The sequence below is a fragment of the Hippoglossus hippoglossus genome, chromosome 20 (assembly GCF_009819705.1).
Source record: "Hippoglossus hippoglossus isolate fHipHip1 chromosome 20, fHipHip1.pri, whole genome shotgun sequence".
NCBI classification, from domain to species: Eukaryota; Metazoa; Chordata; class Actinopteri; order Pleuronectiformes; family Pleuronectidae; genus Hippoglossus; species Hippoglossus hippoglossus.
In genome coordinates, this window is record NC_047170.1 from 741,900 (window position 1) to 754,118 (window position 12,219).

A 12,219-nucleotide genomic window follows, 5' to 3' on the forward strand; every position below is an offset into this window, starting at 1 on the left:
TTATAGAATTAAGAGACCCTCGTTAATTTTAGCTCCTTACCAATGACAAACCGTTACCCCTGGATAACTATCTAATGGTAGAAAGTATGAACAGAGATCAGTTTACAACGCAACGGTTATCTCTGTGCAGGGTAATCTCTCTGAACAGCCAAGAGTATACACATGAGCAAAACCTCACAGCTTCAAATAGATGCTCGGAATTACTGTGGCAGAGGCAAACAGTGACAGTGATAGAGAGATCTACTCACCGGGTGTGTGTGCGGTGTGTGTCCTCGAGCAGGTTATTATAGAGCGTGTGAGGCAAGGTACAGCTCACTCTCACAGTGTATCCAACATTACTGAGCCGGGGGTTGTGTCGGGAGATTGTGTAGGCTGAGTGAGGCTGACTCTCTCTCGCTCTCTCTCTCTCCCTCTCTCTATCTCTCTCTCTCTCAGTCTGTCACTGAGCCCAACCATTTGCTTGAAATAACTGCCGAACATTGCTCCACAAAAATGCACACATGCATACACACACAGGCAGGCACACACACACACACACACACACAGACACACACACACACACACTTTAATTAGGGTTTATTTTCCTTGGATGAGAGACTTTCTCAGATGTAAGACATCCATGAATGTTTGTTTTTTAAGGAACATCTCTGTGCTCCCACAGTGGCAAACCATTTGCCAAGCTCTGTTAGGTAAGCAGAATCCATTTCTGTCCAACAAATGTTTGCCAAGCATTGTAACACCAATCTATTTATAGCAGTATTTTTTCTTCAAAACTTCTCCTTGATTGATTGTAGATTCTAGACTTCACCTATAGTGTATGTTGCTCTGAAAATATGCCAATATAAAAGTAAATGTAAATACAGGTAAAAGGGTAATTCACTGCTTAGGAGATGGCCTTCTAATAAAACGTTTGCATCTATGCTGTAGAAAGGTGGGGAAAAATCTAAATTAGTACACGTAGAAATACTGCAGCACCCAGAATGCACCGGGTTGCCAGGCCTCTCTCCTAGACAGAGATGGAGGGGCTGTACTATGAAGCTGGTTCAACCTACTCTGAATTGAACTAGGTAAGTAGAGAGGAAACAGTGTGAACATTTTGTATCACTATTATAGTGACCAACATTTTCAAGGTCATCAGTATCAATATATATGTTATAAACAGAAATGAGACTTTTTTCATTATTTATCTAAGGTCAACAACTTCCTTTAGGTTAAGTGCAGACGTCAACCCATAATGTCAGACTCAGGACAAATATCAGTGTTTGTTAAATGCACGCAATTTGGTGACAGTGGATGTTAGCATTTGTTAGGTATGGCCAGAGATGACTAATTATTTGTAATTATTTTTATTATTTTGTGGACAGTTTCCACATCAATTCACTAAGGCTTGTGTGGTGCATTACTCAGCGCTGGTCAATAAGCAACCCTGCTCCTCTGCTCTTTTCTAATCACTAACACTAACACGTAGAACTGATCTTACACACCAACTGACACTGTCATGGTGATCTGTTTTAGTTTGGTGTTTCCTGTTTTATTTTGTAATTCTGATATTCCTCATGTGTCTTATTTTAGTCAACTTTCTGCCTTTGTGTTTCCCTTCAGTTTTGATTGTTTCCCTTCATTAGTTTCACCTGCTTGTCCTGTACCACCTGTTGCTAGTTTGCCATTAGTTCAGTTTGTATTTCAGTCAACTTCTCTTCGTCAGCATTTCTACCTTTGTCTCTGCCTGCTTCCTGATCTCTGATCCTGCTTTGTATTCCCTGAACTGGTTCATTTTCACCTGTTTGTTTAATGCTATGCCTGCCCCTCATTTATATTTTATCTCTTTTGGGGGGGGGATTGGATCAGCCTCGCTCTTGCATCTGGGTCCACCTGCTCAACAAACCTTGACATATCACATTCATTTAGTTATATCCATAATATTGGATCATGAATCCGGATCGTTCCGTTCAATTTAACCTTGAGGTCCTGCATGGGTGTGTCTTGTCATGTCTCATGCTGTGTGGGGCAGGCGGACTACATGCACACAAAATGTTGGACTTTAAAGGTTAAAATATGTGTCTCAAACTCTCGAGTGAATCAAACAAACACAAAGTAAACTTCAAATACTGGACGGGTCCTAATAACTTCTGTTTAGTGTTGGTGTTTATTGTTATAGTGCAAAGTGAGTGCATGTCAGCAGGGGAGGGAGGGGGGAGACATGCGGCAGGGTAACACAATACGGAACAAGGATACAAGACACGTAATGTGGTAATTAAAGATTAAATGGTAGAAGTAACCGTTAGGAATTTTACCACGGCATACCGTGAAACCGGTAATGATTTCATCCCTAAACGTAGGTGCATGTTATTTAGTGAAAACAATGACTTATTTGAATTGTTGTCTGCATCTGCACTTGTAGTTTCTGAAATTTACACTTCCCTCACTAACAATGAATCTAGAAATTCTCCCTAAAACACTCATTCATTCTGAGTATGACTGTTGACTTAAATAGAATGTCATGTTTAACTTGAAACGGAGTCACAAGGGGTACTGGTTGAACTCTTCCCCTATGAATTGGGACAGCCCTTCAAGAAGCCGTTGCATCATCAGTAGTCGTCGCAAAAAAAGCCGACACGTCATCAGTAGTCGTCGATGTAAACAGACAAGATAAAAAGTTTAGCCGGGGATATCATTGGTATAACATTGGTGAGATCTTAAATAAACAAATGCTATTGTTTGCAGTTACTAAAGTGACAAACCTATAATATCCTAATAACATCTATGCTAATGCAGGTGAATCAATGGCATCTGAAATTGAAAAGCTTGGATGCTCTGCATTATTTCACGTATGAATTATAGCAAACAGCTTCAGGCTGCTAGCAGTGGTCTGTAAGTAACCCTGTCAGGATGCTTTGTTATTAGAGGAGCAGTTAAGTTCAGTTACATTGCTGCTGTATGCAGGTTCAATCAAGTGCACCGTGTGTCTTCAAAGAGGCGGGATGCGAAATGAAATTATGAGAAAATACGGGATTACCATGCAATAAAAAGGATCGCTAGCATGCTAACTCTAGAGCGCTAGTGATCAGTTTTTTTTAAGGTTGTTGTGAAAAAAATGACCATAATACATTGAAATGATATTAAACTAAGATATTACAATCATTATAGTAATTATTAAATCCTTATTAATAGAGAAAAGCGCTTTTCTGAGAGATATGGGTTCAGATCAGTCTCAATATTCACAAATGCACGGAAGGATTCACAAATACATTCCAATGCACACACAAATAGTTATCAATGTATATAAATGTTAAAAAAACAAAATTAACAAATAGTTTCACAAATATATTTCTGCATTTGTGTGTGGATTTTTCTATTTGTGTGTGGATTTGTATGCATTTGTGTGTGAATTCAATTGAATTTGCGTGTGGATCGCTCTACATTTGTGTGTGGATTTGTATGCATTTGTGTGTGGCTTTTTGAGCCTCCCCTGACGTCCCTGGATTCACAAATAACCTTTCTGTAGCCAATCAGATGTCGCCCTCATTTCAGCCACTCACATGAGCGCAGCCCCACGAGGGTACAATCCCACCAGCGTTAGGCCGGAGATATACTTGCTGTATAAACACCCGTTCACGTAGACAACCGGCTGCGTCGTGAACGTAGTTGTTCACATACTTGCCGATGTACTACGCGTGTTACCGGAGGGTACCACTAGAGGGCACACCTGGGGAATCAGACCATATAGAACTTCTGGATTTGCATTATGTAAACAATAAACACAGGAATGTGTTCCCTCATGGGAATCTTGACTGTTGCTTTTGGAGAGTTTTTAGCTGTGAAGGAACAGCTCGAAACAAGACACTCCTTCAAAAACTATGGGTCCTATCGGATGAATTAATCACACAGAATTAACGTCACAGCAACAAGACAGGCCTGACTCAACACACAAATAAGCATACATACATGTACTTATCACAACACAACTCCCACAAAAAGACAAGGTATGGGGATTCATGGAACCTACAATTAATGTCTGGATACAAAGGTTTGCTCAAAGTAAAACAGGAAGGCTGCCAGACTTAACATTTTTTTTGTACTATCAATTTACAGTGTTGATGGTGGTATGGTATATTTCCAGTGTATCAACACTAACCAACATTCCAATATTGACGATAAAATATTTGTAGTGGGAGTGTGGAATCTGTAGTGTGAAAGGGATAAAATTGTCTTGATAGATATCCCTTACACATTTTAAGCCCTTCTTGAGCCACAATTGGAAGGCATAGTTTAGAAGAGAAGGTGGGAATAAGGCATTTGCTATAACAGTCGGTAGAGACAGTGCTCATCTACACTTCAAGTGAGACCTAAATTGAGACCATATTATCAATGTGTTAAGCATAATGGGGTTTGGCAGGTTTTTCTTGCCAAAAGGCAGTGGTGCACAGACCCCATACTGGGCCATGACTGGTAAAAATGTGATAAACCACCTTGTGGATATTAGAGGCATAGTAACTGTGTGAATGTGAAGTAAAGTGTAAAGCACTTTGGTTGGTTGTCACTCTAGAAAAGTGATTATATAAAAGCATTTAGCATTCAATTCGTATTCTCTATCTGATACATCTTCACCCTGACAAATCTCTTTTGAGCTCTTTTGGAATACTGCTGTACTTATAATCTTTAATTGAAGAGGTTCCCGTTGTCATAGCAACATTACCCACTCCAAATCTGTAGTCTACATGGTTGGTAGAAAAAAAAGAGAGGTATGTATGCATTTACCATTACTTTTTAGATTTTTTGGATATGATTAATGATTAATCTCACGTGCTGACCAGCAAAAAAAATGGACCTTGTCAAAGGTTTTTCAACAAGACAAAGTGCCATTTTTTTAATCAATGCTGCAAATACTCTTATCTTTCTGATGTTCTCCATTACATGTGGCATCTATTGCACTTCTGTCCGTCCTGGGAGAGGGATCCCTCACATGTGGCTCTCTCTGAGGTTTCTACGTTGTTTTTTTTTTGGTAGTTTTTCCTTACTCTTGTTGAGGGTTAAGGGCAGAGGATGTCACACCTTGTTAAAGCCCTATGAGACAAATTGTGAGTTGTGAATATGGGCTATACAAATAAAATTGTATTGATTGATTTGTAAAGATGATGCATTGGTCAATCAAATACATACCAGCTCATATTTGTGGTATATACATTTCTAGTAATTTATATATAAAAGAGCAAATACACATAACTTCATGTTAATGGTATTAGCATAGTCATGTCTTACATTTTCAGTTTCCAGTGTTTATATGAGTTATGTATGTCTGTTTTCCTTATTTAGGAAACTAAACTGTAATTATGGATGTATAATGTTTATACTGTAAGTTATCCACAATTACCCTTTCCACTCCCTGACCTATACCTATTCAGTCATTGCTATCAGATTAAATATATATTAGAAGTTTCAATACAACAACATTACATTGGTTATCATTAGTATTATTGTATAATGTGAAAGATGAGGACCAAAACACAGATGCAAGTCCTAACTCAGTGTTGTCTCATAATGCTTAGGTGACTAAAGTTGGCCCGTCATGCTTTGTAAAACTTTACAGCCTCAAATGGTCAGCTCCAAATTCCTTTACTGCTGCCTGGGATCCTCTGGCTGAGCCCGATTACATGTTCCAAAATCTCAGTGTGTCGATTTGTGACTGCACCTTTGCTATCTGGGTTCCTTAGTTGTGTTGTCTTGAAAGTCATTACTTTCTTATGGCTGTTTCTTAACTGATGCGGCACATTTAGCAATTTCTTTTTAATCTTATTTTATATTATGGAATTTATTAACTTTGTAATGTTTTATTTTTACTTTTGATGGGTGGAATGCCAATAAGATTATGATAATAACAATGAATGAATTTATTTTTTATCTGCACACTTGTCCCATTTGATGTTAATATGTTTACTATTCTGTCTGTTGTCTTTGTGCTCTGTGGAGTAATTTGACCATTTTACAAACTTATTATTTTTACTAATGTCTCTGTGATGGCCGCACCAGCAACCACCCACTGAAACGCAGTAACATGGCGTTAACCTTTCTTTAATTTGCTGAGTTTGTTTCTTTTTGCACACACACCCACATCACAGATCAATAACTGGACACATAGATTTTGGTCTCATACAACATACTTCATTTATTTATATCTTTTTGCTGTGATAATTAATCAAGTCTTCTTTGAGTTTCCAGCTCCTGGGGGTTGCTGCTGGAGTCGTCTGGCCAGCCATCAAAAGGAGGCCCAGCTGCAGCAGATAACCTTAAATGGCCTTAAGCACTAATTGGACTGCACCATGTCTCTCATGATCATGGGGAGGGACATTGTTTCCTTATTTAGATTTTTAGTTGTTAATCTTTGACTACTGTTTGATATGTATGTTTAATACATTTTCCTTAGTTAATATTATATGGCCCTATACTGGTGTGTTATGTTGTTGCTACAGTTTGTTTTCAATGTTAGTATGTCTAAGTCTATTCCCCTTTTGTGTTTGAGTGGCTTGATCAGCCACTATACACAGTATGTTTCCCCTGTGTGTCAGTTGGGGGCCAGTTTTTTGGTGCTGTTAACTTGTCTTCACTCGTTACCGGAGGCTAGTTTGGTTAGTTGACCTTTTTATCGGCCCAAATTTGTGAAGTTTATCTTTTTGCATTTTTGTTAATAAAAACAAAATTAAAATAACATTTTTTCAAAGAAACTATCTGTGGCTCTCTGGTTTTCCTGCTCGGTCCCTGACAGTCTCATTAAGATCAATAGTTGTTTAGATTTTAATTTATCTATGTGTAACCTAATTGTTCTGCATGGCTAATGTGTTCAAAATATGTTTAATAAGTATCGCTCATTCATGTTATGTTGCTTCCCATGACTGAATGTGCTGAATAGTTAAATTAAGCATTGTACATTAACGTCATTACTTTGTCATTTTTTGTTATCATTTTTGCATCTTACTGTTTCATGTTTGTATTTCTTAACCTGTTACTTCATTGGCTTTCGAATTTCTAGGACCTCAGGAACAATAGCTGGACCTCTGACACATTTATTAAAACGTTTATTAAAAAAATGACATAAGCGCTCCATCATTTGGATAGTTTAATCAATTGCAGAATTTCATGTACAAGGCAGGAATTTGAGATGGAAAATTCCTTCTTGACGTGGGAAATAGCAGTTGACAATACAAGCTGTTGACTAGCTTTCAATCATGTCACATGATCTTCTTCAGGAGATGTTGTCCTGGGGAAATGATTCGGTAGATTTCCATTCTTCAGCTATGATGGCCTAAACTTCAAATATATTCTTGAGAACATGATCAACAATCTGATCGAAAGTCACTATTAGAGCACAGAGGCAAAGGCCTCAGTAATCCTGCTGAGATCTCTTCACTTATTCAGTTGTTCATGCCACAGCCATTTTCTTGGTTTAATCATTATTCTTGTTGCCATCATAACCACACCAGTGCTGGGCTAAGTGCTGTTAGGCTGGCATGTTTCCATAGCAACCACTGAAGTGGAGCACTGTAGCTGCTCCAGTCTAAAGATAGAGCCCTCTAAGCACACCAGTTGGGCAGCCCAACCACAGTGATCATTTTCAACACACAGAGGAAGAATGGCTACAGCAGACAATGAATGGCACTGAATGTTAAGTGACAGAGACTGAGAAATGGAGCATCGGAGGTCAAAAACAGGTTTGTTTTTTACCTCATATATGATCTTCTCAGTGCAGCGTAAGACAGATGGGAGTAAGGTTATCTCAGGCAGGTTCCCCACAGACCTGTCCATAAACATGAATATGAAAATAATATAGAAAACTGAGTTATAAAGACTGATCACAAAACAAGCACAATGGAACACACTTGGTTGAATAAGGTAACATTTCGAGGACAAATTCAGGTGCAATACTCAAAGGACCAGGTTTACCTGCTAAGTGCCTCCAAATCCAAAAACTAAACGGCTACTCTGTTAAGTTCTAATCCCTCTCTCTTTGCAATATGTTGTTATTCCAAGGTAGATCACTACAAGCCCACATTTGCTTTGTCTTATGCTTAGAAATTACAGTAAAGATGAGACACTGAAGACTGCGAAATAAAGCAGGACCCACCTTAAAGCTCTATCATCTAATTTACATTAAACCTGCATTTATTAGATATATAGATTTTATAATTAGAGATATTATCATCTTAAGTTGACCTGGTTAATTTGTTAACAGAGAGTTCTCTTTAATAATATCTGCCTCTTTAGCTGCTAAATATCCACTTTATTCAACCAACATATTTAATAAGAACAATTCAAAACAGTGAGCTTGAAAACAGCTGCAGCTCTGTAGAGCTAAAGAGAAGTGTAGAGGTGCTGAGTACCAGGGCTGTAGTGGAGAGTAGGCACATGCATTGAGAAATCCAAATCAAGTCGAAAGTATTTATTAGTCAAACCAAAATAAAATTATAACAGATTAATACACAAGACTGCAAACTGTTGTAAAATAATTAACAGCTCTTTAATACAGGCACTAACATGCAATGTAATGAGTTTATTTTTCTTTTATGCCGTTTCTGGCATGTTTACTTTAGTGCGGTTTGAGGTTTTCTAAGATGAAAATGTACTTGTTACAGCAGCAGAAGAGCAAAATAAAGTACAAAATAGACTAAAGTAAAGTGATATGTAATCTGAGAAAACAGTGCAAGTAATGCTTAGTAGTTGTGGTGTTGTCATATGAAACAGCATTTATAGCATTTATGCTGGTATCAAACGATTTCATGGCAAAGTGGTTCTTATCAGTTGGGAAACGCAGATTACTAATTATCCACCCAAGTCAATTTGTTCACCTATGTTTCAAGTTTAAACTAATTTAATTCATTCAGGCATAAACTCTTCAAATCAAAATCACCAACAAAGTTTAAGTATTGTGATAGAAACTATTTTTAAAGCACCCTTTAGATTTTATTCAAATTTGATGATTGATGTTAGCAAATGTCACATTTGTATTCTTTAAGTTTTTTGTAAGTAACAAATATACACAAATGCAACAAAAAAAACAACACAAAAACAACAAACTTAAGAAGCAAATTTAAATCCCCAGAAATAGAGACACACAAGAAGAGATGACTTCACCAGCCAACTGCATGTCTCACATGTCACATGACCATGCCACATTCTCCACAGTGTCTCTAATTAATGGAAATGTATGGAGCATCTGAGATGACGTCGTTGAGCCTGATGTAAGGCTGCCTGTCTCTCTGAAGAGGCCTTCATAACACATCAGCAGCCTTCCACCCACTCACATTCTGTTCTGGAGAGGAGTAATGTGCACAGCTATGAGCTACAACAAAGCAGAGACACTCACACTGAATGATAACGATGTTACAGAGAAACACACACATGACCTGCGGTTGTTTATCATGAAAATAAAATATATCTTTTTGGAAAGAAGAATCATTGTTCTCTTTTGTATACAGGTAGTTACATATTAGACAAAAGGTCTGTGCAAAAGGTCCTTTGAATGTGTCACACAGTCTTCTTCAACAGAATTCGTTTGCTTTGTTGTACATGGAGGTGTTCAAACCTTCCATTTGTCTAAGAACTTATCATCCACATTGATTTAATAAGTTAGTTTGACCTTTCATTCTTGACACAACTTTCTCATCTCTGTTGGTCTGCTTGTCCTGGCATTTCCACTTTCTTTCTCAGAAGTAAATGTTTCACTTCCAAAGCAATTATAATAATTTACCAAATCCAATGTTACTTTAGGGGACATCACTTTGCGCCAGCTGAGAGATATTCGCCATTAAGAAACAAGGATGGAACAAAGGTTCAAACATAAAAGCAAAAACACAAATGATAGACTCCATCACAGTGGGTAGAAGTAGTGAATCACTTCATAGTTTGCCAGCAGCTGTAGAACATTTAAATCTCCAAGGTAAGGTGAGCCCAAAGAAGGGCTGTTGGATGACTGCTGACACGTGACTGCTTTACTAACTAATACAAGAATTTATGGATTGGTTGCTCATTTTAGAAATGTTGTCCTCAGCAGGTGAGGAAATGGTGATGAGGATAAACTACTTGTGAATGGACCTGGAAGAGTTTAAAATTGGGACTATAGTGATAGAAGTTAAAAGTTAACAGAAGGTGGAATGATGAGCTTGGAAGGTGAAAGGCCAGAACAGAGGAAATATTGAATGTATTGTGAGAATCCACGATCAGAGTGCATGGGGTAAGAAAGGTCAGTATTTGAAGCTGAAAAAATATTACCACAATCCTAGTTAACATGGATTTTGCCAAACACGGAGGAGCAGGTAATGATAATTGAGTTGGAGGATCACGTAGAAATAAAGGAAAGAGGGGGATCAGTGCTTGTGTGCCCCTTTAAAATTCTGTAAGCATTGATCAAATTAACAGAGGTGGCACATGCATTCTATGGACATTTTCTGTATGACTTGGTGTTTAACAACATCACAAGCTACTCTAAAACCACAACAGTCTCTGGAGAAACACTTAACATCCATGACAAGAAATCAGTTCATATCTATTATTGCCCAATATTAAATAAATATAGCTATAACTAACTTATTGGAGGGGCGGCTGTGGCTGAGGGGTAGAGTGTTCATCCTCCACCCAGAAGGGCGGCGGTTCAATCCTCAGCCTTCGCCATCTGAAGTGTCCTTGGGCAAGATACTGAACCCCTAAATGGCCCCTCATAGATGTAGAATGCCCTAATTGTAAGTCGCTTTGGATAAAAGCATCTGCCAAATGACATGCAGTAATTATATTCATAATAATAATTGCATTAGGCAAAAGGTGCCTTCAGTCAGTCTGTTCATTGAAAAAGCCATAGATCACCATGTCGTGGCCACTTTAGCATCACCCAATGGTTTGTATCCTTTGTCTTAAAGCATCAAGTTTGGCATTTTGTCCAGTGCCATCTTGTTTTTTTTTAAAGCAGAAGATCATTTTTGGGGACGAGCAGGGACTGAGCCTGACTGAGAGCTCTAGGACCCTGCACTGCACACCTACACCTGCGACCTGCAACCATCAGGCGGTACTCGCTGTCAATCACATAGTGTCCATGCCCCAATGCACATCTGTTAGTTACTGTCAATTTTACTCTAAATGGGACCATCATTTACTGAATGAACATCATGCTGTATAGAGGAAGAGTTGGAACTGTAGGGATTGAGACCATAAAGTCAATATGAAAACTTTAGCGACGTTATAAATCAAGTGAGAAGTACAGTAATTTTCTAAAAGATTTCTATAGGCACAGTCTTCTTTTTGCAACCAGCAAAGTCAACCAGCAAAGAGCCTAGGTCCATTTATCTATTACCAACCTATGGTTAATACCATTTATGGTGTTAAAATTGCAGTAGAATGAAAAATCCAATATTTTAAACATGGTTGAGTAATGATGCCAGGTATAACGTGCCATGTAATCATACAACACATCCATTTGGATGGTTTTCTGGAAGGAAAAGGTCAGAAAAGTATAACGAAAGTTGAAAGGTAATGTGGAAACACCATTCACTATCTGTAGCACATCTTTCAGGGAGTTAAAACTTATTGCATAGCACTAAACGCTGGCTACTGTCTGCATCTCTAACACGTGTCAACAGTTGGTTTGGTTGAAAATTGGTGAATAAAGATAATAGCCAGATTATGTGTCACTACTATGTAGGTCTTTGCCTTAAAGGGCCCATATTGTGTAAAATACATTTTCTGGGCTTTTACTATCCATAATTACTTGAAGGGGGTCAGTAGAGACCCTCAAAGTATGAAAACAGTCACTCCACGGACATTTTCACTGAGTCCATTCTAAGAAATATGTTATCGAAACGTCTCGTTTCGTACTTCCTCTCTGTATGATGTCATTCGGGATCGCACTTGTCTCTCAGCCCCAACCAGCCGGTACCAGTCCAGCCTCCGAACCCACCACCGTGCCGTGCACATTCCTCCTAAGAACGTTACTGTTCGAGACCAGCGGTTACGCTTTATTTCTTCTGACGTGCCATGTCGTTGTGCTCAGTACGGAGTAACGTAGATGTTACTTGTTACTCCGTATTGAAACTCCGTTGTGAAACCCCTTACTGTAACTCGGGACGTTACTCCTACATTGGCCGACTGTCCTGCTAAAACTTGAACAAACATGAGGTCAGTGTAACTGGGACGGCTGTGGCTGAGGGGTAGAGCGGTCGTCCTCCAACCTGAAGGTCGGCA

The 12,219-nt window shown here is 38.6% G+C and overlaps 1 protein-coding gene across 3 annotated transcripts in view; it reads right to left on the bottom strand.

Moving 5' to 3' along the window:
* palmdb (palmdelphin b) overlaps positions 1–446 on the bottom strand; it is a 39,400-nt gene extending 38,954 nt beyond the window's left edge. For 2 of the 3 annotated variants that reach the window (XM_034571797.1, XM_034571796.1), the window contains exon 1: positions 249–396. The gene's annotated coding sequence lies outside the window, so the exon portion shown is untranslated. Of the gene's footprint in view, positions 1–248 lie in introns of all 3 variants that reach the window. The other variant, XM_034571800.1, reaches the window with a different exon arrangement.
* Between the last annotated feature and the right edge of the window lie 11,773 nt (positions 447–12,219).